This window comes from Canis aureus, chromosome 5, assembly GCF_053574225.1.
Source record: "Canis aureus isolate CA01 chromosome 5, VMU_Caureus_v.1.0, whole genome shotgun sequence".
Lineage (NCBI taxonomy): Eukaryota > Metazoa > Chordata > Mammalia > Carnivora > Canidae > Canis > Canis aureus.
The window spans coordinates 8,009,774-8,016,204 of record NC_135615.1 but is presented as its reverse complement, the minus strand read 5'-3'; the positions used below and the strand labels follow the sequence as shown (position 1 = coordinate 8,016,204).

General features: G+C 43.5%; 1 long non-coding RNA gene across 1 annotated transcript; it reads right to left on the bottom strand.

Annotated features, from left to right (window-relative positions):
- Nucleotides 1-301: 301 nt before the first annotated feature.
- Nucleotides 302-5,677, bottom strand: LOC144313312 (uncharacterized). Its single transcript, XR_013378985.1, has 4 exons — nucleotides 5,461-5,677; nucleotides 2,759-2,852; nucleotides 1,124-1,302; nucleotides 302-1,070 (listed from the first exon to the last, which is right to left on the bottom strand). It is a non-coding gene; the product is annotated as an uncharacterized LOC144313312 (long non-coding RNA).
- Between the last annotated feature and the right edge of the window lie 754 nt (nucleotides 5,678-6,431).

The window sequence follows — 6,431 nt, the reverse complement described above, 5'->3', positions numbered from 1 at the left end:
GCCTTCCTAAACTAGAAGAGTCCTACTCTGGGAGGAAATGGGAGTAATAACAAATATGCTTTTTCAGTAGACCAACAGCTTGCTGATCTGTAGCATGGTACATCCCCACCCCTACCCACCATGTTTTTTTTTTTTTTTTTTTTTTTTTCTTCCTAAAGCACACTGTGTTGCTAGGATGATTTATTAGCTGTGTGTCTCTTCGGCTCCTTCATGAATCCAAACAGTTCAGTCCTGATGTCGTGGCTATGGTGTCACTGAGGGCATGGGATTAAGTGGGTAGAGAAGTAGACTAGCAAGGGCAGAGTGTATTAGTTTGCTAGGGTGGCCATAAACAACATGCCACGAATCGGGCAGCAGAAGCAACAAATTTTATTTTTTCACAATTCTAGAGGCTAGAAGGCCTGAAGACCAAGGTGTTGGCAGGGTGTCTCTCTTTGGCTTGTAGAGGGCCAACTTCTCCCCGTGTTTTCATGTGTTCGTTCTTCTATGTGTATCCATGTCCTAACTTCATCTTCTCATAAGGACACTGGAAATACTGGATCAGGGCCCATCCGAAGGACCTCATCTGACCTTCACTGCTTCTTTAAAGACCTTATCTCCAAATGTGTTCTGAAGTACTAGGGTCGGGCACCCATCACATGAATTTGGGTGGTGATGGGCAGGGCACAGTTTGGCTCATAAGATGCCACTCATGACCTTCCTGAATACTCAGAAGATACAATTGCTTTGGGGTGTATAAGATTGTGGTGAAGTAGTTTTTATAGAAAAACAGAATGTTTATGGAACTATAACCCGTGATTTTCCATTTAACTGGTTACAGCCCCACTTACTGTCATAACCCTATTATTATCACTTACCATAAAATTATCATTTCAATATCAATAAATATTTATTGAATAAATGAATAACTCTTCTTTCTTGAAAACACCTGCCTTTCCTCGTTAGAAGGATTGGAAAGTTGAGAGATAGGCTAAGGTCTCAGGTTACACTGCTGATTGCCTCCTATTGAATGAGTTGTGGGCTGTCTCCAGTGGACAATAGAGCATCATAAATAATTCAAATTGAACAACCTTTGGCGTTGGTGGTATAGTGGTGAGCATAGCTGCCTTCCAAATTGAACAACCTTTGTCAACAAAATTAATAAAGTGCTCTTTATAACAGTCAGTTTAGTTTTTTCAAATCTGTTGGCTTGTCACTAACTCGAAAACTCCAATACCGGACGCTGTGGCTGCCGTGAGGATGAGGTCCTCCTCCTCGGAATGGAGAAGAAATGCTGGGCAAAGCCTCCTTCAAAATGAGTTTCTGTGGAAAATGCCAGATTGACTGGAATGTAGATAGGAATCCTTCATGTCAGGCTCAGTCCAGACTAGAGCCAAATCTGCCCTTGGTTAATTAATGGGCCTGCTCCATGCAAGCTTAAAGGTGGATAAGCTCTGAGAGACACATGAGTCTTGCCCTAGAAGAGTCTAGAATCAATCTGCTGGCTGTAGTCCCTGAAAACAAGCCCCTGCTCTGGAAACAGTTTTCCCTTAGCTAACACTTTGTCACAGACACGATAGCTGTGAAACAGCCTTATGTCAGGAGTGTCTCTAAGTCAACACAATACTTACAAGGAAGGGCAAAGTTGTGGATCAGATCCAGGAAATGGAGTGAAGAATTAAATTCTATAATATCTAATGGCCAGGGATAGATTATTTTTTTAGCTGTGATTTTATATATATAATATACATATATAAATACATATATATTTTATGTATGTATGCATATATTTATAATGTACATAATCATTTTGAGTGTACATTTTAACCATTTTTAAGTATACATTTCAGTAGCACCTACAGTAGCACTGTTGTACTTTCCTCACCACCATCCATCTCCAGAGCTCTTTTTACTTTGCAATACTGAAGCTCTGTACCCACTAAACACTAACTCTCCATTCCCTCCTTTCTCCATTACCTGGCAACCACCATTCCACTTTCCATTTCAATAAATTTGACTACTCTAGATACCTCATATAAATGGAATCATACAACATTTGTCTTTTTGTTGCTGGCTTATTTCACTTAGCATAATGTCTGCAAGGTTCCCTCCTGCCGTAGCATGTGTCAGAACTTCCTATCTTTTTAAGGCTGAAAAATATTCCACTGTATGTATATACCACACTTGATGTATTCACTCATTCATCAATGGATACATGCATTGCTTATACCTTTTGGCCATTGTGAGGGATGCTGCTGTGAACATGGGAATGTACCCGTATTCCTGCTTTTGACATTTTTGAGCATTTACTCAACTGCAGTGTCACTGGAAGGTTTGGTTCTTAGTGCCAGGCCTCTCAAACCCAGAGGGAACAATAAGAACAACCAGGGACACCCACCAAGCATTGGGACACAGGAGGGATTGGGAAGAGACAACTTGGCAAACATGATCCAAGTCCAGTCAAAGGACCTGTGCAGCAGGACTCTAATCCCAGCGTCATTAGGAAGGATTTTTGTTTTTGGATTATGTACCTCCATTGGATCTACAGCTCTGCATCTATTCTAACATCTGGGGTCAATTTCCCACTGCTACATTGTTATTCATACATGTACCTTAAATTCCCTACTAAACTGTAAATTTCCAGAAGGTGTCTATGCTTTACTCATCTTGGACACCCCAGTAGCACCTAGTAGAGTCTCTGGAGCATAGCCTGTGGTTAATAAATATTTACTAGATAGTTGAACCTAATATTTAACATTACAGAAACAGAGCTACTTACTCATTTCCTGGAATTCTTCAAGGAAAGCACCGCACTCATATCAGCTTAGATGTTATTAATAGCAGTTGAGTAACCAGAGGAAGTAATAATAGCACTGTGGGAAAATTAGGCCACATCTGAAATACCATGTGCAAATTCAAGCCTGCCTTAGAGAGTCTCTATCCTATGAATTGGGGATAATCTAGAAAGAGCTCAGGGGAAGGGTCAGCAGAAGCATAAAGACTCTAGAAGCTATCAGGTGAGAAACAGTTGAATAATTGACTGTTAACCTTGGAGACAAGAAGACTAAAGAGAGAGATATAATAAATATTTGTAAATATTGAAAAGGTGTTCTTGCAAAAAAGAAAGCTCAGTTTTGATCCAGAGAAAGATCCAGAACCAATGGATTTGAGAGCAAGAAAGCAAGATTCAATGTAAGAGAGAACTGTTAAGCTTTTAAATTTGAGCTCTTCAACAATGGAATGGACTGATTGATAAGATAGTGAGTTCCTGTTAACACAGATAGAAATGCAATAGAAAGGGGAATACAGGGACACCTGGGTGGCTCAGTGGTTGAGTGTCTGCCTCTGCTCAGGTTGTGATTCTGGAGTCCTTGGATCAAGTCCTTTATCGGGCTCCCTGCTGGGAGCTTGCTTCTCCCTCTGCCTATGTCTCTGTGTCTCTCATGAATAAATAGATAAAATCTAAAAAAAAAAAAAAGAAAGAAAGAAAGAAAACGAAAGGGAAATACAGACTAGATCCTGTAGATTCTTCTTTGACCATCATGGTTTTTATTTCCAAGCCTCAAATTGTTTCCTTAAAAAAAAGTCCTGCCCAGTTTCAGAAATGCAATATGCCCTCATCTCTCTGAGAATATTACCTCTGTGTCCTCAGGAAAATAAAAAGCTTCCATTTACTGAGTTTGGCACAGTTCTTTGAGATGTTAATTTTTCTCAAATGATTGACCATTCTTAGCTGTGAGCTCATTGTGGTAGGCGGAATCTCTTTGTAGCCTATGAATGTTTTCTCTACTTCCTAGCATTCTCAAGCACTAAGTGGGACATATTGTCAGCAAGGTGTGCTAGTAGTTAGTCTTCTGGCCATAGGGATTCCCCATGATATCTGGATGTTTCCAAATCTCATATTCATTGCCCCTGCCTAAAGGCAGAGCTTCTATTTGGCAAGGAGGAGTCAGACCTTGATCCATCTGACTGTTTCTACCAGTCATCCCTAGCTTTGCCTCTGGGCTCCCGTCTTGCTCCTCATCACTGCTACCTCCAAGAATGGGGTTGGTGAATCTGAGAATTCCAGAACGTTTTCTTCCTTCTAAAACAGTCTTTTATGGTTTTTTTGTTTTGTTTTGTTTTGTTTTTGGAAAGCACCTTCATCTTAGAATTCCAATCCTATCTGCCTTCTCTTATTTAGAAATTCCTTTTTATTTCTGGTCCACCGAGAATATCTCTTCTTGTTTTCCAGTTATACTGTGGGTTTATTATTTTAAACATGTAACTGCATTCTGTCATTTTTAGGCATCTGTGCGCAGTTAACCATCTTAATTCAATCTCCTGTCCCTTCCAATTCTAAATGTTATAATTTTATAGATTCAAAAGGAAAAGTAAACAGAAAACACACAGTGCTTATAAAAAGAACTCATTTTAAAATGTTTTTTTCCAATTATAACAGTAATAGCAGAGATGAAATCCAAGATCATTCACAATACCAAATTCAACTATCATAATACAAGTCACTGCTAATATTTTGAAATATATGTAGAGTATACATAAATATGACTTATACAAGGAAGGGCAAAGTTGTGTATGATACTCTACTTATATGACACGGATACATAAAATGAGAATAAACTCTCCAAATTACCTTAACTGTCTCTTGAATTCCCTCATAAACTGTTATGTGATTATTTCTGTTATTATGCCACATATAAATCTCTGGTTACCTTTTTCTCTTTGAACTCTTTCTAGTTTTTCTCTTTTTTGTGCATTTTGTCTTGTAATTAAGTGTTCCTCTTTCACTGGCTGACCACAAGAGATTTGTTTCCTAGACATTTTGTTCCCTTCACTATGAGTAGCAACCTCTTCAAGGTTTAGCAAATACAAAAACACAGCATCTGCCCATGCTAGATGCCTGGAATGATGTGTGTCCACTCTGTCTTTTAAGATTAATTAACTTTAATTTTAATTACAGTAAGTCATGAAAATCATTTTAGAAATCTAATAGTAATTCCCATTCTTCCTAATTTATAGCATAATTTTTAAAGATTTATTTGTTTATTTGACGGAGGTGGGGAAGTGGGGGCGCCCATAGGGCAGAGGAAGAGAGAGAAGCAGACTCCTCCCTGAGCAGGGAGCCCAAGGTGGGACCCTGAGATCATGAGCCAAAACCAAGTCAGTACTTCAACGGACTGAGCCATCCAGGTGCCTCTATATCATAATTTTTGAGTGAATCAATATTCAGAATTTGCATTATTATGACTATATACTTTTTTTTTTTTTTTTTGGCTGAGCTAAGTGGAATAACAGGATTACATTCCTTTTCTTATTCAAATTTAAACAATGTTCCTGGAGTTATAGTTATACTGAGCCCTGGCTTCGGAGGCAGCGTGGCTGATGGACGGACAGATGTGCCCATCCCTACCCTCCCAACCGGGGCTAGACTCCACAGCAAAGTAGGGGCCGGTGGCCTCCGGGCTGCCCGGCCCCCCGCACCCCGACTGCAGCCTCCTCGGAGGGCTCCTGTTGCTGCTTCTGCCTCTGCTGTGGGACGGAGGATCCAGCCCAGGGGAGCCCCCCAGGCTCCCCGCCTGTCCTAACCGCGTCCGAGGCCCGGCTCTTCCGCTCTGGGCCTTGGCAGTAGCGCAGGCTCTGGTTGCTGGCGCCCCTCGGGGTGAGGCTGGGGTGGGACGCGCCGGGAGAGGCCTCCTGGGGGGGGGCGGGCCACCCTCCAGCGCCCCCACCCCCCGCCTCCCCGCGGGGTCAGTTCGGTAACAGCCTAACGCGCGGGCCCCGTGCGGTAAGCAGCGCGGGCTGCAGGAGCTGGGGGGCGCCCCCCATCCCCGATCCCCGAGGCCCGGGAGGAGTGTGGGCTGTGCAGCTGCCGCTCCCCTGCCTGCCAGGGCCGGGCCGGGCCTCTCCCTCCCCCGAACAGGGATGTGTGCCTGACTCCAGGGACTTGGGGAAAGCCCAGCTGCCAAAACTCAAGTCGCCTCCGCTCCCATCTGGGCGGCCGGGTGTCCCCGTGCCTCTGCCTTGGGGTCCCAGCAGGCAGCTCGTCCCCAGCCAAGGCCCCAGCAGAGGAGGACGCACAACCCTACCTGTCCTCCCTGGGCCTGCAGGCCTGGAGTCCAGAGCCTGGCCTGCCGGTGTTTATTGCATCCTCTGGGCCCCCAGGTCTGCGGTCTCTGCCCCCAGGCTCCTTGCCACCAACCCTGGTGGGACCTCCTGGACCCAGCCGGGAAGAAGGATATGCTGTTGCTGTGGTAGGGGGGCGAGTGGGTGGGCAAGTGTGCCTCCTCCCCTCCCTCCCTTCCAGGAGCCCGACTCTGCTTCTCCTTTTCTGCCCCGGAAATAAACTCCCCTGAAGGGGAAAAAAATATTCCTGCACTTATTAATTGACTATTTTTTCCTTAATTTGTACAATCATTAATTCTAAATATTCTGGTAGCTCCATAATATGCCTC